Raw genomic sequence first — 22,159 nt, 5'->3', positions numbered from 1 at the left:
ATACTGTTGCGCGGTGTGGGATCCTTACCAGATAGGACTGATGGAGTACATCGAGAAAGTTAAAAGAAAGGCAGCACGTTTTGTATTATCGCGAAATATGGGAGAGAGTGTCACAGAAATGATACAGGATTTGGGCTGAAAAAGAAAGGCGTTTTTCGTTGCGACGGAATCTTCTCACGAAATTCCATTCACCAACCTTCTCCTCCGAATGCAAAAATATTTTGTTGGCACCGACCTACATAGGGAGGAACGATCACCGAGATAAAATAAGGAAAATCAGAGCTCGTACGGAAAGATATAGGTGTTCATTCTTTCCGCACGCTATACGAGATTGGAATAATAGAGAATTGTGAAGGTGGTTCGATGAACCCTCTGCCAGGCACCTGAATGTTATTTCCCGAGTATCCATGTAGATGTAGATGTAGATATAAACTGGTCGGTGCTCTAGTTATCGTACTACAGAGCAGAGCAGTGGACAGAGAGCAACCTTCCCCAGCAGCACTCTTAGCACGGTCGGGAGTTCCTGCCGAGCTCTCGTTTCCTACGCCAGTTCGCACGTATACGGCAGCCATAAAGAGCGCCGGTTACACATTTATATTCGCGGCTGCTTCCGCGGTCGCGTTTCGCCACGGAGCTACGGCGTTTGGCGCCGCCTGGCGCGATTTGCAGGCAACCCGCGCAACGTCATGTGAGGTAACACCGCACGCACGGTTCATACACAGGAGCCAGTCAGTTGTAACGCCTAAGCGGTCACGGACGATGCGCGGACAACTGCTGCTGCAACGGTACGCGTTGTATTGCCACCAGGCAGACTCGTTACGTCACGACGTTCGCTGTAATTACGAAGACGAGCAATTGAACCAGAGGAGTCTGCCTCATTGAGGGGAGAAAGTGCATCTGTCACCTTGCTGAATGGAATAGCTCCGCGTTTAGCGTGGCCACGGTGTCATCAGATATTGTACTGTCTAGTCTGAATGACGATCCTCCACACTATGGGACAGAGCAGAGTGAACGTATTTCATTGCGAGCATTACATCGGGTCCACCTGTCACAATCAAGGTAGTTAACGCAAACCAGTGTGTTGGTGCTCGATATAAACTTTCACGGTGCGGCCCTAGTGATGGGAACAGTCGCGATCAACACCATTTGGAAGGGAGAGGAGAGAACACGGAGGCGTACAGTTTCTGATTACCAGATGTTGCGCCTAAGATCTGTCTTAAATCCGAGCTCAACACGACGTGGCTCACGGAGTGAGGGTATCCAACGCTGTTAATTTCGAGTGGGGATGTTAAGCTCGGGGATCCCATTGGCGCCTGCTGCCATGAGGGGAGGTTGTGGTCGACAGGCACGACAATGGAAGAAGTTTATAATTTTTTTCATGCAAGAATTGTTTTTATTAAAATGGGGGGTTCACCACTTTATTATACACTGAAGAGCCAAAGAAACTGATACACCTGCCTAATATCGTGTAGGGACCCCACGAGCACGCATAAGTGCCACAACAAGATGTGGCATGGACTCGACTAATGTCTGAAGTAGTGCTAGAGGGAATTAACGCCATGAATCTGCAGGGCTGTCCAAAATCCGTAAGAGTACAAGGGGGTGAAGATCTCTTCTGAACAGCTCGTTGCAAGGCATCCGAGATATGCTCAATAATGTTCATGTCTGAGGACATCTCTGCCGAAAGATCACTATGCTGGTGCACGCATAATCTTTTCGGAGATCACCGTTCGTCGTTCATTGTTAAACATGGGTCTCCCCAGCAAACATCCCTACGTGTTCACATGTTGGCCCAACGGCATCGTCAATTACGATTGCAGTGGGCATGGTAATGTCGAGATTGAACCGTGGATCAATAGGAATGTGTCGCCTTGTCAGATCAATCAGATTTTTGCTCCACTAGGTCTATGGGTCGATAGTCGCTTGCATGGTATCTGTGGCACTAATCGATGTCGCATTGACAACTGTGGATCACCTGCACCCTGGTTTGAGGAGCATGATAGTGTACTCAGTTCGATGTCTTGGCCACGAAAGTCGCTTAATGTGAATCCAATGGAACCCATTTGGGTCGCTATCAGGCACCATGACCGCGTACATAAATCAGCAGCCCGTTGTTTAAGGAAATTACATGTATTGTGCGTGAACATCTGATGCGACACACCTCCACAAACCTAGCAACAAGCTGTCGAATCAAAAATTGTTCAAATGTGTGTGAAACCTTATGGGACTTAACTGCTGAGGTCGTTAGTAGCTAAGCTTTTACACTACTTAACTAAATTATCCTAAGGACAAACACACAGACCCACGCCCGAGGGAGGATTCGAACCTCCGCCGGGACCAGCCGCACAGTCCATGACAGCAGCGCCTTAGACCGCTCGGGCTGTCGAATCCATGATACGAAAAATCGGTGACGTATTGCGTTCCAAAGATAGACCAACAAGCTATTAATCAGGTGGTCATAATATTTTGGCTCGTCAGTGTAGATGCAGAATTAGAAATGACCTCAAAGCACAATGTAGAAGTGGGATACCAAAACTAATATACACTCTCCGTCCAAAATGTTCCGAGGCTAATTTTATTCCTGGCCTATAAGCGACGTCACCGCAGTAACAACGGTGGCAGCTTGAAGTAACGACTGTAAACAGCAGAGGTGCATTCTACCAGTTAGTTGAGAGCAGAAAATGTTAAGTAGTCGACTTGTGGCAGTAATGTGTCAACACTGTTCCGTTACAGGTCGCAATGGAGCGACATCTCTAATTCAAGAGTTCAAAGCCTTCTACAAAACGTTTTAAAGAAATGAAAAGTATGCGCAAATTTCGGCCCGCACATCTCGACTCCCGAACAAAAACAATGACGCTTGGACTCCTTCCTCGCTTTGATTGAAATGTCAAACGTGAACCCTTCTTTTTTGGATGTTATCGATACGAATCTACCACGAAGCGACGAAGTATAAACAATTACATGAAGGGTCTACGCTCTGACGACATAAATCGACGTTCAAACCAATGTGATGCTTGTATGGAACATTCCAAAGAAGGACTTTCCTGACAGTCTCACGAGGTTGTATGATCTTTTGCACTTGCGTTGTTGTCAAGTTGGAGAAGATGATATAGAAACCACCATCTAAACTTTTCCTATTTTTTTATTAATCCATACTCGAATCTTTCTGGACTGACGGTGTATGTTGCATTGCTGAGGATGTATACGAAACTTCATTTTCAGCTCTTCATCGATTGTTAAACATTTGTTTGGCACCCGCTGTGCATCAAATGCTAGCGCCAGTTCAAAGCATTTTAACGCCTGATATTATGAGAAAATTCGAGTCAGTACAAGATGTTGTTGTGAGTTTATCCTGCGTATGTAGACTACTGATACAAAATGAGAGTTTGAAAAGTGAGTATAAGAAACTCAAGCAAATATTTCTCACTTCACAGAAGCATAATAAATAAATTATTGAGATTCATTTATCTCTTACTTATGGCAATTTAACACTCTATTCGACTTGTTTAGCAGTACTACGAAACTACTTAATAACTTAACTAACGTCTGATTGATTTTTATCCTAAATGGGAAGTAAAGAATCTACTAAATCACACTGAATAGGTTCCACAATCGTGGAATTAAAGTAACACCCCGATATATATGATAATTTAATATTGTTTACCTTTGTTGAGCTACAGGGAAGTCACGTGTCCTTGAAGACTCTGTAAAAGAAGAAAAATAAAAATTATTCTGATCTGTGACTTCGTGTCAGCTGACTTAACAACAGTGAATACACAAGAAAATCTAGTACAAATTCTGTGTTTTAGGGCTTAAAAAAGTCGTGTTTATGCTATGCGAAATGTGGTTACAAGCAAAAAAGGAAAGGAACTGGTGATTGTCATCTTCCTGAGACCGAGTCTTTTCATCAAAACTTGTATTGTAAGACAATATTAACTACAAATTTTTCTGTCCGACAAAATTAAAGTTCGTATCGGAAATAAACTATTGTCCAAAAAGCTTTTTATTCGTTTCGTGGACAACAAAAACACGTTATTCAAAGGGCTGATGTATAGTTTGTAGGGCATACAATGTGTTGTTCATAGATTAAAAACGAAGTATAAAAAATCTTTCACCAAGATTAGGTTCCTATGGTCCCCTAGAACGGTACGCCTACACTGCTCTTATTTGTCCTTCAAAAGTACCGTTCATAAAAAGAGGTCACGTATCTGCTTAGACTATCTGTTGTTTAAAATAAATTTCTTCATCATATATAGCGATCGGCCGAATTCAACTCATGGTCATAGTCAAGTATATATACACTATACCTGTATTGTTGTCTTCGCGTTCAATGAGGGTCGTGACCTGTACTTCACTGAGACTTTAAGCGAACTGAGCGCGCCTTTACGAGAAACTGCGCCCTGCGATGTGAATTCTACTCCATTGCAGGGGCAATTTGTCGTAATGTACAAGCGTGTGCACACTTTCGTGATGCAGTGTTCATTTTGTTGATGCCACACCCGTTAATTCAAGTACGTGCATATTATGTGTACTCCGGAAGCCACTCAGGCCGACAACAGCATTTAAGCGTCAGTTGTGCCCAAGTTTTGTTAGCGACATCTTTCGTGAATTGATTATCCGTCCGTAAGTGTCTATGCACCTGAGCGTATCGCCTACCTTTCACACAACTAGATTTATGCGTCTATTCCACTGTAAATCGCTCTGGGTTGATAGATATCCGGAAACATTTAACCTCATTGATTGACCGTCAGCGCTGTTATCAAGAAATGACTGGTCACTCCACTCACATAGGATCATTTCATAAGAAGGGCGCTTGTTGAGAGGCACTAGCCATTTTTTAACCACGGGTCTCGCCATGATTCTAGAGTTGATTTCAAAAGAGTCTTGGTTATTATGCATAAACACCACGTATAAGTACACACGATAGATGGCAATTACAATATCTATGAAACGCAGCGAACACAAACAATTTAAAGTCATAATGACTGCTATTCTACTGCAACTGTATGCTAAAAATTTTTTTTTCAAAAAATGGTTCAAATGTATCTGAGCACTATGAGACTTAACATCTTAGATCATCAGTCCCCTAGAACTTAGAACTACTTAAACCTAACTAACCTAAGGATGTCACACACACCCATGCCCAAGGAAGGATTCGAAACTGCGACCGTAGCGGTCGCGCGGTTCCAGACTGAAGCACCTAGAACAGCTCGACCACAACGGACGGCCAAGTTTTTTAGAGACCGCTGACAGTCACGAGTTTTTTGTGAACTTTGCTTAAATTATTTTAACATTGTACAATGATTCTAGATATGATCTTATCATAGAGCAAAAATGGCAATACAAAAACATTCAACATGTACAGCCGTGCTCAAAAGTATCCGAACGACCTGAATTGCATTTTGAGGGGTGGACAAAGAGATGTATTGCTCAGGTTGTCAGGGGCATTTAGAACCACTTCCGTGGAAGTCCTGTGGGTTGTATTTACAACATACCCTATTCACATAATCATTAGACAGAGCAGCAGCATACTGGCTCAAAGGGGGAAGACTGGATAAGGTATATGAGATAACAGGGGAGCATATTACAGAAAAGAAAGGTTGAGACATGGCAGAAAGAATGGGAAGCATCTGACAAGGGTCGTCAAGTTTTCTCCTTCTTCCTGAACATCCAGGAAAAGTTGAGGCTCAGACACGTTGACCAAAGTATGGTACACTTCCTGACGGGGCATGCCCCTTAACCTACACACTTGCACCACTTTGGCCTTAGCCAAAGTGATGTGTGTGAATGTGGGCAATATGCAACCCCCGAATACATAACACTAAAATGTGGCACACCCACACACGTAAGGTCGACGTCAGAAAATGAAAACATAAGGCATATCAAAAAGTAAGTGATGGTACACAGTAGGGGAAGTAGATTTCTGCACGTTAAATGGTTGCAATTTTTTCAAGCAACGATGTAACTTTTTAACGAAGCACTTAACTCATCGAAAGTGTTAAAATGCAAAATTTAATACCACAAATTTTCATAAAATTGGTCCGCAGATAGAGATTTTGAGTCCTATTAGGTGCTTTTTAGAGCGTACATGGAGCCGGAATCGTGCTGTGTTGGCAGACTTCGATCTCATGTTTAACACACTAACTTTTCGGCTATTTATGGGAATAGTGTCACTGTGGATATTAACGTGTGCCCTATCTATGTACTCATTTTGTCCTCTCTGTTTTTTGCATATTAACTAATGGTTTCAAATTTTACAAACAGTTTAACAAGTATTATTATTGAGAGGTATAGCGTTGCATTTTTAACATCGTAGTAAATACTAAGTGTTTTCAATTAAGCGAAGGTAAGCTCAACTTTGGTTTGACTAGGCGTGGTTCCACCGAAGCGCCTAATCGCTTGTCTTTCTCCGAACGTTGAACTCACTTGCCCAGTTTCGGGGGTGGAGGGGGGGGGGGGGGGAGGGATTCTGAGAGCCACGCTGTACCCTGGCACTTCTAATATTAATAAATTTTTCCCAGAGGTGAAAGAAGTAAAATGTTATAGAAAAAATCATAGGAGGAGCGAGGACTGATTCTCGAACGTTTAGATTTAAAGCCAGATGTAGGGTAAAATTGTGAAAAAATTTTTTAGTGCATAATTTATTAGATTGATTCTTCAAGAATAACCTGCCAAGCCTCCTCTTTCTATGCTGTGATCCACACCTTCTCTACGCCAGAAATTTTTTGTGCATTAATTTTTCGTTTGCACTATAGAAACGAACTGCAGATGAGTCTAAAAGGCTGTGAGAGAGATTATCTATGGTTGTTCCTTTGCTTACAAAGTGCTTTTTAATAGTACCCCTACAGACTTATTTCAGTTTTGTGGGTCTCAACCTGCTCAAAATGGGTCGTAACAGTGGGCGCATTTCAAAAAAGTGAGGAAATGTCGAACTTCACGTTTAAAAGGTACAGGAACTTAAATAATTGTCACAGATGCTGCTTCTAAGTGTGAAGAGCAATTCTCGAGGAAGTCATTCAATTCATCGAAGAAGAAAATTAGTGAAGAAACTGACGATGCTGAGTACAGCGCCAAAGACGAGTTTGCCACTGGCTGTTTTGCCGGCCGGGGTGGCCGAGCGGTTCTAGTCGCTACAGTCTGGAATCGCGCGACCGCTACGGACGCAGGTTCGAATCCTGCCTCGGGTATGGATGTGTGTGATGTCCTTAGGTTAGTTAGTTTTAATTAGTTCTAAGTTCTAGGGGACTGATGACCTTGAAGTTAAGTCCCATAGTGCTCAGAGCCATTTGCACCATTTGAACCACTGGCTGTTTTCGACGTTATGACACCGACTTTCAGATACCTAGCCGATCCTGAAACGCTGAAAAAAAAAAACAACAACACAGAATACAAATGAGAGCTGCAATCACCTTATATGGATTCGTTGTTCAAAAACAGATTCTGTGTCAAGATAGCTACATGTGATGCCTGTCTAGGGTGCAGTAGTGGAAGTGTATGTAGGATTAAGTGCCTACAGAGACTGGGCTTCCATTCAGATGCATTCACACTGAAGATACTCAGAAGCATCTTGAGGGTAATGCACAATGGTGTTGATGATAATAAACTACGCGTTTTTCAAAAGTTTGTAAAACAGCGAACAACAAAAGTCCCGTAGTCACAGTGACGGAAGAAGAATGCGCCACAAGCAAACAGCCTTTTCTGATGAACAGAGCGAGTAATTATTTACGTGTTGGAAAAAGATCAGCAAACGAAATAAACTCTCACTCGATCGTGCTACACATCCCTTTCTCCGCGGGTGACCAACAACACAAGCCGAGGCAGAAAGATCTATTTATGTACAGTCAAAGTATCCGAACGACCTGAAGTGCATTTCGCCTGATTCGCATGCAACCCACATATCGCAGCTGTCTAACAGGTCCTCTAATCGCTCCTCGGTACAGTCGTTTGACTATTGAAAATGGTTCCAACAAGTCACCACTAGAAAATACTGCTCTGTATCGCAATATCTCAAGATGTAAAGATATACCACGATACTACAAATATCAGAGAACACCTTATCACAGATAAGACTGTCCTTAAGGCTTGTAAGCTCACATTTATTACAATAAATGACATACCTGAAATGTTACCACTCTCATTATTACGTCAGATAGGTAATGCACGTAGTAAGTTCGTCGTATTCATGATTTCCTCTTCAAAGTAACATACCGTACTTATTTTTTAACACAAAATGACATCAAAAATTTAATTATTCACGAGCACCTAGTTCAGAATATCTATGAACTTCAACTGGTCATGACGAACCGTCTCGTTCTGCATATGGATTCAAACCCAGGTCACGCAGACTAAGCAAAGATTTCGTGACTGACGGAAATGAACAGTCATTCCTGACTATGCATACAGACAGTGATACACCTCGATTTCAGACAGTATCAGTTGGCAAATATCAACTTTAAATTACATAACGTAAACATTTTTAACGGACAGGAATTCCTGCCCAGCATCTATTGTCCCTGTTAACGAACTACGAGAGGTGTTAAATATTGCTTCTCCACAAGTAACTTACTTGAAATGCCTTGAGGTAAAGCTTTGTGTTGGACAGGGATTCGCACCCAGAACCTAATCAGATTGTTATCGAAGCACAATCAACTGTGCATATCGGATTTTCTCGGCAGTAGCTAGATGTTTTAACTGAAATGACGAGACGAAACATTAATTTTTTCCTTCCCAGGACTCCAACCCGACACCTATTGCTGTTATATTCTACAGAAAACGAACGTTAAATATGGGTTTGTTACACCAGTAGCGGAATGTGAGCATGTTTGAACTAGAAATAATATGACGAAGAGTTCAGTACTGACTGGAAACCGAACCACAGACATATCGTTGTTGACTACACACAGAGAGATGTCAGCTACTGAATTTTTCTCCACCAGCATCCTTGAACTTAGAGTTAGCTCGCAAATATTTCTGTGTCTCACTGGGAGTCAAAAACGTCAGATATCGTTAGTGTTGACAACGAACGAAAATACATTAAAAATCGAAATTATTATCCCCAGCAGCTAGGTGTTCTCATGCTAGAGATTGATAATACGTAATGAAAACTTTAGTTTTGGGCCAGGATTCGAGCCCATTCACGCGCAATATGTGGAGATGTTGAAGAATCTGCAGTTTTTAACAAACAACAAATTGTAGTCGTGCTATATTGTCGCGAAGGGATCAAATTCCGCGTTAAGGGCGGTCTGAGTTGCATTCCCAGTTCAGAACCAATTTTATCGACATACAGAAGCTCAAATAGAAGATGGCATAAGCGTCCTGTGACCCTACATAGCGTTTGTTTCGTCACTTGAAATAAATAACTAGTATAATAAAGGTTTCTGGTATTAGAGTTTCTACATGTCACCACTCCTGACTTTATTGTGGTTCATCCTAACGTGTACTTGGTAGAGAAGGAATATCACGATTAATGTGAATTTCAGACCACAATGGCATTACAGCTTCTTCACTTGGCGTAGCCAGAAGAGAATAGAATCTGTCTCTCCATATCAAAAATCATCAGCAGAAGCGGGAATCGAACCCGAACCATAAGTATATAAACCTATTATCAATGCAACATACCACCGAATCCTCAGGTCATAATGCCACACTGGGTCGGAATTCTGACACACAGGCTCGCTGTAGTTGTTTGCAGCATGTTCAGTACATTAATTTACTTGGTTGACCGAATCGCCATGAACTAGCTGCCGCAGTTACCCACTGCATACATTCGACTCTATTATGTAATCACAGAAATGAAATCACGTAACTGCCACCTACACAGAACTGCCAACAGTGTAGGATGCAGAAATTTAAATAGGTAGTGTTCCTTTCCACTTGAGCTACTCTATTGCGCTACCTGTTTGTTGAAAACATCGTGCAGTGCAAAAGATAAATTGTAACTGTCTGTCTCTCAGAAGTCTAGATATAGCCATATACATTATCTCACAGCACTGTGGAAAGCGGAAGTTCTGGAGGAATTGTTATTTACCTCTGGAGGTGCCAGAGCTATGTGTCAGCTAGTAGCGTAATGGTAAGCGTCGCGCACCGTAGGTAAGATGTAGAGAGTTCGAATACAGTCATTACTACACTTTTTAAAACGCAATTCTGCTGTCTGCTGAAGTTATGGATCTAATGGAATTTTGAACGTAATTCCCTTCACTTCTCAACCCAAAATAGTTGCATGTGGAAAAAGTGCTTACTTCGGCGACATTTTGTTCTTTTCAGGTTTAATAGGCTACCAGGCAGCACATGCCTCTCGAAACTTTTTTATTATGTATGGGGAGAGCGCATCGTGCCAAAATACGCCAGAAAAGTATTTTCTACATTAGCTGTCATGTGGTAGTGGCATTTTATTCTTCGTCAAACCTTATTTGACAGCTTTAACTCATAACAAGTTTTCTACACGCATGTAATCAATAAACTGCACGTGCTTGTCAGACTGTTATAAAGAACATCAGAGAATTCGCATATATGATTGATGATTAATTTCTCTCTCATGTTTACTATTATTTTAGCAATAAAGAAACCTTACGAAAATTGTGCACTCTATTATACGAAATAAAATAAAACTACCCACGATAACCTTATGACGAAAGTCTGCTTTAATAAAACTGAGTATCTGTACACAAGCGTGTCTCTATCGGCACGAATTAGTAGAACACTACTCACTTAGATTTCGATTGGGGCTGTGTCTCATTAGTAGGCTGTGTCATATTCAAGAGGTATGCAAATGTGGCATTTCATAAATAAAGTTATGCATTCCTAGAAGCCAAAATTCTGCTTGTCAGCAGCGGAAAGAGGCCTTACCTGTAGTGCAGCTTTGTAAGTTTTTCACCATTGCACTATGAGCCGAAAGTATTTTCTTGCGATTTCCTTATCGATGTTCGATCTGACTGCTTGTAGCTATTTCACAGAAGGGATAAAAACGTTATTGTCAGCGAGACTGGAACCACGAACCATAACAACGCATTTTCGCAGGTCAGCACGTGACCACAGAGCCAACGAAAAGGCATGTGTTTTGGTGTCCTCTTAGGTGGCGAATAATGCCTAGAATTCGTAAACAGCTATGTAAAGGACGAGATTAGTTCGATTTCCTCGTGCAACGACTTTCCTGGTCTGAAAATCGTAAATTTACAATCTTTTGTTACACCTAAAGTGATAATAAACCAGATTATTCAATCGAATTGACAGGAAACATCAAGTGAACTTTGAGGCTTAATTCCGTGCACACCAGGAAGTAACTCGTCGATCACAGAGTTGCCAAACATACCTTGCTGTGTTGCCAAATCTCAGTTACAGCACCAGCAGGAAGAAGACGAACCGATGTGAGCCTACAGCGGACTGGGAAGTGACCATAGCTGGTGTCTCAAAGACGCAGCTGCTACTGCCTGGAATACATAATGCGTCTAATTCACATTTATGTAACCAGGTTTAGGGACTGGAGTGTAGTTACTAATAATACTCAGAACTGACTGAAAACTAACCATCATAAATCAGTAACTCTCATAGTTCTTTTTCTATTTCTTTCGTAACTGTACTCAAAACTAAGAAACTCGTTCACGAACGTTTTCGTGCCTCACCAATAGTCTTTCATAACAAACAAATAAAAATAAAAAAAAGAATGTGTGTGTGTGTGTGTGTGTTTGTGTGTGCGTGTGTGTGTGTGTGTGTGTGTGTGTGTGTGTGTGTGTGAGACGTCGACCTTACGTGTGTGGGTGTGCCACATTTTAGTGTTATGTATTCGGGGGTTGCATATTGCCCACATTCACACACATCACTTTGGCTAAGGCCAAAGTGGTGCAAGTGTGTAGGTTAAGGGGCATGCCCCGTCAGGAAGTGTACCATACTTTGGTCAACGTGTCTGAGCCTCAACTTTTCCTGGATGTTCAGGAAGAAGGAGAAAACTTGACGACCCTTGTCAGATGCTTCCCATTCTTTCTGCCATGTCTCAACCTTTCTTTTCTGTAATATGCTCCCCTGTTATCTTATATACCTTATCCAGTCTTCTCCCTTTGAGCCAGTATGCTGCTGCTCTGTCTAATGATTATGTGAATAGGGCATGTTGTAAATACACTCCTGGAAATTGAAATAAGAACACCGTGAATTCATTGTCCCAGGAAGGGGAAACTTTATTGACACATTCCTGGGGTCAGATACATCACATGATCACACTGACAGAACCACAGGCACATAGACACAGGCAACAGAGCATGCACAATGTCGGCACTAGTACAGTGTATATCCACCTTTCGCAGCAATGCAGGCTGCTATTCTCCCATGGAGACGATCGTAGAGATGCTGGATGTAGTCCTGTGGAACGGCTTGCCATGCCATTTCCACCTGGCGCCTCAGTTGGGCCAGCGTTCGTGCTGGACGTGCAGACCGCGTGAGACGACGCTTCATCCAGTCCCAAACATGCTCAATGGGGGACAGATCCGGAGATCTTGCTGGCCAGGGTAGTTGACGTACACCTTCTAGAGCACGTTGGGTGGCACGGGATACATGCGGACGTGCATTGTCCTGTTGGAACAGCAAGTTCCCTTGCCGGTCTAGGAATGGTAGAACGATGGGTTCGATGACGGTTTGGATGTACCGTGCACTATTCAGTGTCCCCTCGACGATCACCAGTGGTGTACGGCCAGTGTAGGAGATCGCTCCCCACACCATGATGCCAGGTGTTGGCCCTGTGTGCCTCGGTCGTATGCAGTCCTGATTGTGGCGCTCACCTGCACGGCGCCAAACACGCATACGACCATCATTGGCACCAAGGCAGAAGCGACTCTCATCGCTGAAGACGACACGTCTCCATTCGTCCCTCCATTCACGCCTGTCGCGACACCACTGGAGGCAGGCTGCACGATGTTGGGACGTGAGCGGAAGACGGCCTAACGGTGTGCGGGACCGTAGCCCAGCTTCATGGAGACGGTTGCGAATGGTCCTCGCCGATACCCCAGGAGCAACAGTGTCCCTAATTTGCTGGGAAGTGGCGGTGCGGTCCCCTACGGCACTGCGTAGGATCCTACGGTCTTGGCGTGCATCCGTGCGTCGCTGCGGTCCGGTCCCAGGTCGACGGGCACGTGCACCTTCCGCCGACCACTGGCGACAACATCGATGTACTGTGGAGACCTCACGCCTCACGTGTTGAGCAATTCGGCGGTACGTCCACCCGGCCTCCCGCATGCCCACTATACGCCCTCGCTCAAAGTCCGTCAACTGCACATACGGTTCACGTCCACGCTGTCGCGGCATGCTACCAGTGTTAAAAACTGCGATGGAGCTCCGTATGCCACGGCAAACTGGCTGACACTGACGGCGGCGGTGCACAAATGCTGCGCAGCTAGCGCCATTCGACGGCCAACACCGCGGTTCCTGGTGTGTCCGCTGTGCCGTTCGTGTGATCATTGCTTGTACAGCCCTCTCGCAGTGTCCGGAGCAAGTATGGTGGGTCTGACACACCGGTGTCAATGTGTTCTTTTTTCCATTTCCAGGAGTGTACAACCCACAGGACTTCCACGGAAGTGGTTCTAAATGCCCCTGTCAACCTGAGCAATACATCTCTTTGTCCACCCCTCAAAATGGTTTTTGAGTCGTGCGTGACAGTTGATGTGCCCAGACACTTGCTGCAAAACACATTATAGATTCAAAGAGGGCTGTAAGATGCATTCGCAGTGTCTGCAATGGTAGTCTGTAGTAAGCTGAGCTTAGTGTGGTGAGTTCGTGCATTAGTCTTATCTTTTTTTCAGTTGTAAGTCTTACGTCTTCGTCGAATGTCAATCATTCGCCGAGAAGTATTTCCTCTGTATACTAGTGTTGTTAAGACTAATAGTGGGCTTTCTCTGCAAGGCTCCTTTGAATAGCAAATATACTGTCTTATTCATCGCAGCAGTGAGCTTGTTGTAGCTGCGCCAGTCACTTTTTTTTTTTAATAAGGAGTTGTGTAGCCTTTGATTCGTGTAACATTCTCGAGTTTGCAGTTATTACTAGTAGCAAGTCGTCAGCATGGGCTGCTATACCCTTTGCCATTTCATCTTCGTGCAGGTTGCTTAGGACCGGTTCTATGGCAATATCCCGGAAAATTGGCACACAGATTAAGCCTTGAGGGTGTCCTTTTTTTATTTTCTTGATAACCTTTTGTGTTCCTGCTTGCCACTGCATCTTTGCAGTTGTCGAGTAAGCTATTGTACAGGACTGTTGGTGTCAGCATCTCTCGTAGCCTTGCGAACATGGCAGATCACCAGAGACTGACGAAGGCGCCTGCTATATCTATTGTTATTAATAATGCGTATTTTTCTTGTGTGTCCTGTATTATTTTCAGCGCGCGGTTAACTGTATCGTCTATTAAGCTTTTTGGTCTAAGGCCATACTGATGTGGACTAAGGTCGAAGAGCGCCTGTGTGACTGTAGCCGATTACACGGGAACCTCTCCTGCACCTCAGCCAAAGTATTCAAGAGGCAGATGGGCCTGTAAGTCTTTGGATCTGCTGGATCCCGATCCTCTAATTTTTTGATGATTACTATGTTCGCTGCTTTTGCACATGGCAGGGACCCTACCTTGCAACAGAGCTTCATTCAGTAGCTCTGTTAGAAAAGGGGTGCCCCTTGCAACAGAATTTTTTAGTGTTTCTGAGTGCATGTCATCTGGACCGAGAGTCTTCTTGTTCTTTAGTTGTTTTATTAATAACGCTACCACTGTTTGGGCAAATAGGACAGTAACGGGGCCATTTGTGTTGGTGTCCTCTTCGTCCTAAGTCTGTGTCATGTTGCTGGTCATTCGCCTCTTCGTCATCGGGAAGAAACTTGTTCAATAGGTGCCGTGCTGAACGCCTCCAGCTCCTTGTAGTAGAGCCGTCCGTGCGCCTAAGAGTTGACAGTACTTTCGGTTCCTTTACTTTATCTGTTAGAAGTTTAAGTGGTTCCCCTCACGTACTGTTTTGTAGTTGAATTTTGACAAAAGTGTTCCAGTGATCATGTCTCCTCTTGTATAATTTGTGTTTATATTTTTTGCTTTGCCTCACTATATATTCCCAGTCTTACCGTCCCGTCTTGTGCTGTTTATGCTGTTTGGTAATGTTTCCTTATGTTTCTAGTGTCTTTCCTTGGTTTTGTTAACTCATTGGACCAGGGGAATTTCTGTTTCGGTGCACAGTCGGTCTTTGGATAGCTAATTGTTGTGGTTTTTCAAGTCCTGTGAGTCTATGCTACCACTGACTGTATGGATGGAAAATTCTTCAACCACGTCCCTTAATTACTTCCAGTCAGCCTTTTTAGAAAATGGTTCAAATGGCTCTAAGCACTATGGGACTTAACATCTGAGCATACAATGAAGGCTTTCGCGACCGGATGTTTCAGCTGCTGAGAATTTTTCCGGGTTGTATGGCCGTGGTCCATGGAACTCTTCAATCCCTGACGTTTCGTCCAAGGCTACGTTGGACATCTTCGGAGGTGCTCCTCAGTCGGCAAGACTCAGTACAACCAGGAGGTCATCGGTCCCCTAGACTTAGAACTACCTAAGAACACCACACACAGCCATGCCCGAGGCATGATTCGAATCTGCAACCGTAGCAGCAGCGCGGTTCCGGCCTGAAGCGCCTAGAACCGCTCGGCCACAGCGGCCGGCCTCGTTAGAGGAAGTCGTCGTTTTTGTTGACGCGAAGTTTGTCTGTTCGTGTTAGTGTACCTGTTTGTGTGGATGAACATGGCGTTGTGGTCACTGTGTGTGGCATTTTCAGTACTTCCATATGTTGACGCGTATAATGCAATTCGCATTTGCTAGTGAGATGTCAGTATTGCTGGATCCTCCTGCATTGTTGCAGTAATTAGGTGTTTGCCTTGCGTTGTTTAGAACAAAGACGCTGCATTCATTTATTGTGTCAACTACGATTTGTCCCCTATTGTCGGTTCTCTCTGCGTGCCATAGAGTCGATCGTGCACTGATGTCACTAAGTATGAGTAACCTTTTGTTCCTAGAAAATTGTGCTAGATCTCTTACTTGATCAGCAAAAGGATCTATGTCATATGAATACTGTGCACAAATGGACGTGGTAATCCAAGATTCTCGTCCTATGTAGTTTCAGTTGTGGTTACATGTTCAGAACAAAGTTGTGTTTTATCGAGACTATGTAATTTATGTTCGCTATTACAATTGCAGTCTTGGCATTTGGGTCCCGGTAATTGTTATGAGATGTTCGGGATGGCCTGGAAGTCCTCGTTGTTGTTGTTGTTGTTGTTGTCTTCAGTCCTGAGATTGGTTTGATGCAGCTGTCCATGCTACCCTAAACTGTGCAAGCTTCTTCATCTCCCAGTACTTACTGCAACCCACATCCTTCTGAATCTGCTCAGTGTATTCATCTCTTGGTCTCCCTCTACGATTTTTACCCTTCACGCTGCGCTCCAATGCTAAATTTGTGATCGCTTGATGCCTCAGAACATGTCCTACCATCCGGTCCCTTCTTCTTGTCAAGTTGTGCCACAAACTCCTCTTCTCCCCAATTCTATTCAACACTTCATCATTAGTTATGTGACCTAATCTTCAGCATTCTTCTGTAGCACCACATTTCGAAAGCTTCTATTCTCTTCTTGTCTAAACTATTTATCGTCCATGTTTCACTTCCATACATGGCTACACTCCATACAAATACTTTCAGAAACGACTTCCTGACACTTAAATCTATACTCGATGTTAACAAATTTCTCTTCTTCAGAAACGCTATCTTTGCCATTGACAGTCTACATTTTATATCTTATCAGTTATTTTGCTCCCCACATAGCAAAACTCCTTTACTACTTTAAGTGTCTCATTTCCTAATCTAATTCCCTCACCATCACCCGACTTAATTCGACTACATTCCATTATCCTCGTTTTGCATTTGTTGATGTTCATCTTATATCCTCCTTTCAAGACACTGTCCATTCCGTTCAACTGCTCTTCCAAGTCCTTTGCTGTCTCTGATAGAATTACAATGTCATCTGCGAACCTCAAAGTTTTTATTTCTTCTCCATGGATTTTAATTCCTACTCCGAATTTTTCTTTTGTTTCCTTTACTGCTTGCTCAATATACAGATTGAACAACATCGGGGAGAGGCTACACCCCTGTCTCACTCCCTTCCCAACCACTGCTCCCCTTTCATGTCCCTCGACTCTTATAACTGCCATCTGGTCTCTGTACAAATTGTAAATAGCCTTTCGCTCCCTGTATTTTACCCCTGCCACCTTTAGAATTTGAAAGAGAGTATTCCAGTCAACATTGTCAAAAGCTTTCTCTAAGTCCACAAACGCTAGAAACGTAGGTTTACCTTTCCTTAATTTTTCTTCTAAGATAAGTCGTAAGGTTAGTATTGTCTCACGTGTTCCAACATTTCTACGGAATCCAAACTGATCTTCCCCGAGGTCGGCTTCCACCAGTTTTTCCATTCGTCTGTAAAGAATTCGCGTTAGTATTTTGCAGCTGTGACTTATTAAACTGACAGTTCGGTAATTTTCATATCTGTCAACACCTGCTTTCTTTGGGATTGGAATTATTATATTCTTCTTGAAGTCTGAGGGTATTTAGCCTGTCTCATTCATCTTGCTCACCAGATGGTAGAGTTTTGTCAGGACTGGCTCTCCCAAGGCCGTCAGTAGTTCTAATGGAATGTTGTCTACTCCCGGGGCCTTGTTTCGACTCAGGTCTTTCAGTGCTCTGTCAAACTCTTCACGCAGTATCATATCTCCCATTTCATCTTCATCTACATCCTCTTCCATTTCCATAATATTGTCCTCAAGTACATCACCCTTGCATAGACCCTCTATATATTCCTTCCACCTTTCTGCTTTCCCTTCTTTGCTTAGAACTGGGTTTCCATCTGAGCTCTTGATATTCATACAAGTGGCTCTCTTTTCTCCAAAGGTCTCTAATTTTCCTGTAGGCAGTATCTATCTTACCCCTAGTGAGATAAGCCTCTACATCCTTACATTTGTCCTCTAGCCATCCCTGCTTAGCCATTTTGCACATCCTGTCGATCTCATTTTTGGGACGTTTGTATTCCTTTTTGCCTGCTTCATTTACTGCATCTTTATATTTTCTCCTTTCATCAATTAAGTTCAATATTTCTTCTGTTACCCAAGGATTTCTATTAGCCCTCGTCTTTTTACCTACTTGATCCTCTGCTGCCTTCACTACTTCATCCCTCAGAGCTACCCATTCTTCTTCTACTGTACTTCTTTCCCCCATTCCTGTCAATTGTTCCCTTATGCTCTCCCTGAAACACTGTACGACCTCTGGTTCTTTCAGTTTATCCAGGTCCCATCTCCTTAAATTCCCACCTTTTTGCAGTTTCTTCAGTTTTAATCTACAGTTCATAACCAATAGGTTGTGGTCAGAGTCCACATCTGCCCCTGGAAATGTCTTACAATTTAAAACCTGGTTCCTAAATCTCTGTCTTACCATTATATAATCTGTCTGATACCTTCAAGTATGTCCATGATTCTTCCATGTATACAACCTTCTTTCATGATTCTTGAACTAAGTGTTAGCTATGATTAAGTTATGCTCTGTGCAAAAGTCTACCAGACTGCTTCCTCTTTCACTTCTCTCCCCCAGTCCATATTCACCCACTATGTTTCCTTCTCTCCCTTTTCCTATTCTCGAATTCCAGTCACCCATGACTATTAAATTTTCGTCTCCCTTGACTACCTGAATAATTTCTTTTATCTCATCATACATTTCTTCAATTTCTTCATCATCTGCAGAGCTAGTTGGCATATAAACTTGTACTACTGTAGTAGGCGTGGGCTTCGTGTCTATCTTGGCCACAATAATGCGTTCACTAAGCTGTTTGTAGTAGCTTACCCGCAAACCTATTTTTTTATTCATTATTAAACCTACTCCTGCATTACCCCTATTTGATTTTGTGTTTATAACCCTGTATTCACCTGACCAAAAGTCTTGTTCCTCCTGCCACAGAACTTCGCTAATTCCCACTATATCTATCTTTAACCTATCCCTTTCCCTTTTTAAATTTTCTAATCTACCTGCCCGGTTAAGGGATCTGACGTTCCACGCTCCGATCCGTAGAACGCCAGTTTTCTTTTTCCTGATAACGACGTCCTCTTGAGTAGTCCCCGCCCGGAGATCCGAATGGGGGACTATTTTACCTCCGGAATATTTTACCCAAGAGGACGCCATCATCATTTATCCATACAGTAAAGCTGCATGCCCTCGGGAAAAATTACGGCCGTAGTTTCCCCTTGCTTTCAGCCGTTCGTAGTACGAGCACAGCAAGGCCGTTTTGGTTAATGTTACAAGGCCAGGTCAATCATCCAGACTGTTGCCCCTGCAACTACTGAAAAGGCTGCTGCCCCTCTTCAGGAACCACACGTTTGTCTGGCCTCTCAACAGATACCCCTCCTACCCCTCGGTTGTGGTTGCACCTACGGTACGGCCATCTGTATCGCTGATGCACGCAAGCCTCCCCACCAACGGCAAGGTCCATGGTTCATGGGGAAGTCCTCAGCCACGCATATATGGCTCTTGGAGACAAATTGTATCTGCCTGTACTTCGTTGAGAAGTCTACCCAGTTCCACTCCAATCAAAGTGCTCCTAGTGCAGTTTACTTGTAAGATCTTCTCAACGGGGAGTATCTCCTAAAGCATAGCACTTAGGTGTTGTCTCCTTAAGAGTCGTAATAAAAGCGCCTATGCGCCCTGACGAAGGCCTTATGAACTTTATCTACGTTTAAACTTCCACCTCTTTGTGCGCATGCTTGTCCTAAGAGTGTGCAGAGCTCACGATGGTCGGTTGGCAGGTTCTCTGTCCTAAATATTATTCTGTCAGACTGCTCTGTTCCAGGGAAACATGTTTTTTTCTCCCTCCGGGTGACTGAGACATATCAGCCCTGGAAAATTTCAGCATTTTCTAACCTACTTATGCGCAAGTTACTCTCAAGATTATCATAATCATTTATGTTATTATAGTATTGTTTGGAGTTTCTGTGTGCGTCCTCTGAAACGTCTTGACATTTGTCTTCCTCTATTGTTTGTGTGCATTGGGAATTGTGTGTGGATGAAGCACTTTTAACTGTATTATGAGATAGATTGCTTGTATTTAGCACTGGAATTTCAGTAGCTCTGTTTTTGGAATACTGTTTGCCCATCTCGAGGTTATTCGGCAACTGAGTGTTTTCTTTGTGGCTATTTCCCTGTGTGTCTGTGTGTGCTGCGACCGTATGTAAAACGCACGGGCTTTATGTGCGGTCAGTATTTGCTAGAGTCATATTCTGATTTAATTTTAATAATGGATTTTGGCCTAGTGAACTGTTAACAGGTGTTGTATCTCTTTGTGTTTCTTGTGGTGGTGTCTCAATATGTCTATCTGTTCCTTGTTTTTCGGTGTTTTAAGATAAACATGTTTTGGTATCACTGAGGCGCCCTAGGGCATCCTTTTGTGTTTGTTTTCTGATTGTTTTGTTACATTCTCCGCTACATTTGTAGCAAACGCCCTCTTCCAGATCTTCCGCTCGTAGTAGAAGTCCGGACTGGAAGACCGTCCACCGGAAATTTCGTGTTTTATCTGCCTTCCTACGTGGAGTCAATGGCTTCCTGGACACACAGGTCGTCTACGTAATCAGAGATGTTAAAATAACTTTGGTGTAATATTTTACACGCTAGCATCGATGTAAGATTGTTCGTTCCTAGATATGTTAATTGTGCTATACCCACATGTTGTCACCAAACGACGGCGGGCCGCCAATCTCTCGTTTTAGTCGATGGAGACTTATGTTTGCTCTTGCATGTATTGCTCCTTCGCAAATGTATAACTGTATTTAAGGATGGCTTTAGTGTCCGACCGTTGTAGATGTACTCCGTGTTGGTGGATGTTGTCGGTAAGTCATATTCAGTCCTCTCTATTTGGCTCTCGTACAATTGCGTTTAGGTAGGGCAGTCAGGTCTCCCTGCCTTATCTCATGTCCTGTTTCTGTATTTGCATGGTATACATCCAACTGTGAGTTCCTCTCGGCATTCTGGCTTCTTGCGGTCTGACTTCGCACATTTTCCACAGACTGGCGGGTGGCCTGGGCCTCAGCAACTGAAGCATTTCTAAACAGCCACAGAATCTTTGATGTGGACGAACTGATCAGTTAGAATATTTGCCACCTGATAGACTACAAGGAGAGGTCAGTATTTCCTCGGCTCTTCGCATCTCATATCGTTTAGTTCGGCTGTCTTTTTTTATAATTTTCCTTATATCTCCTTATGTCTCCGTTTCTAAGATGACAGTGTTTGCTGTGGATCTGATTGCTTTTATTTCTACTTTGTCTTGTCTGAAATTGATTGTTTTAGCGATTGTTTCACGTATGGCCTTGGCGTCTTGATTATTTTCCGATTAGAAGAAGAGAACACTCGACTGTTTTGATTTGGCTTGCTGTAAACGTTCTACTTTGCTCTTCGGTTTTGAAGCTGAACTGCCGCAAAGGACAGTGGAGTTGACTTACTTTTTGTTCTTAACCTGTTCTGATTTGATGTCGGTTATTTCTGATTCCAGCCGGTCAATTCGTTCCAGCGCATCTGGTGCATTACCGTTAGCTAATTTTTTACGTAAAAGCTCATTCTCTTTATTTAAATCCTCATTCTGCTCTTGTAATTTTGCTTGAGTGATGGTGCGTGCCCACTTTTCGTTTTCTACTGTTGCTAGTATAACTGTTAAGGTTCTTTTATGTCTCAGTTTGTTTTGAAGCTTCGTAAGAATATCGTCGACTACGGCGATCTTTTCCACACTTGACACACCTGAAGATTTCACCGGCGATGCCATTTCAGCATACGTACTCCGTTTTATAGCAACAGTTTTTCTACCGCTGGGTGCGCTGTCATTCTGTTTTCTTTCGGAAGTAACTGTGATTGCTATTTTTGGTGATGCGCTGTCGCTACAAGGACTAGCGGCATCAACAAAGAGTAGTTTTTTCCAGTAACCACGCTTTCTCGTAGATGTGGCGACAGCGCAATCAGACAGGTACAAAGCGCGCGTCCCAAATTCTTCGCTGTTGGAAGCAAAAGTCACTTCTATTTTCTTAAATAGAATCGGTTCCTAGTCTATTTTGCTGTAGCGTAGAAACAGAAAACAGGGGGGGAAAAAGACACACGGCAGT

General features: G+C 43.3%; 1 protein-coding gene across 2 annotated transcripts in view; it reads right to left on the bottom strand.

Moving 5' to 3' along the window:
• LOC124711292 overlaps nucleotides 1-22,159 on the bottom strand; it is a 287,903-nt gene that overhangs the window by 99,455 nt on the left and 166,289 nt on the right. For both annotated transcript variants that reach the window (XM_047241296.1, XM_047241297.1), the window contains one exon: nucleotides 3,665-3,704. The gene's annotated coding sequence lies outside the window, so the exon portion shown is untranslated. The remainder of the gene's footprint in view (nucleotides 1-3,664; nucleotides 3,705-22,159) is intronic.

Source organism: Schistocerca piceifrons, chromosome 8 (genome assembly GCF_021461385.2).
Source record: "Schistocerca piceifrons isolate TAMUIC-IGC-003096 chromosome 8, iqSchPice1.1, whole genome shotgun sequence".
Lineage (NCBI taxonomy): Eukaryota > Metazoa > Arthropoda > Insecta > Orthoptera > Acrididae > Schistocerca > Schistocerca piceifrons.
The sequence above is the reverse complement of the archived record's forward strand: the minus strand, read 5'-3'. Positions and strand labels throughout refer to the sequence as shown.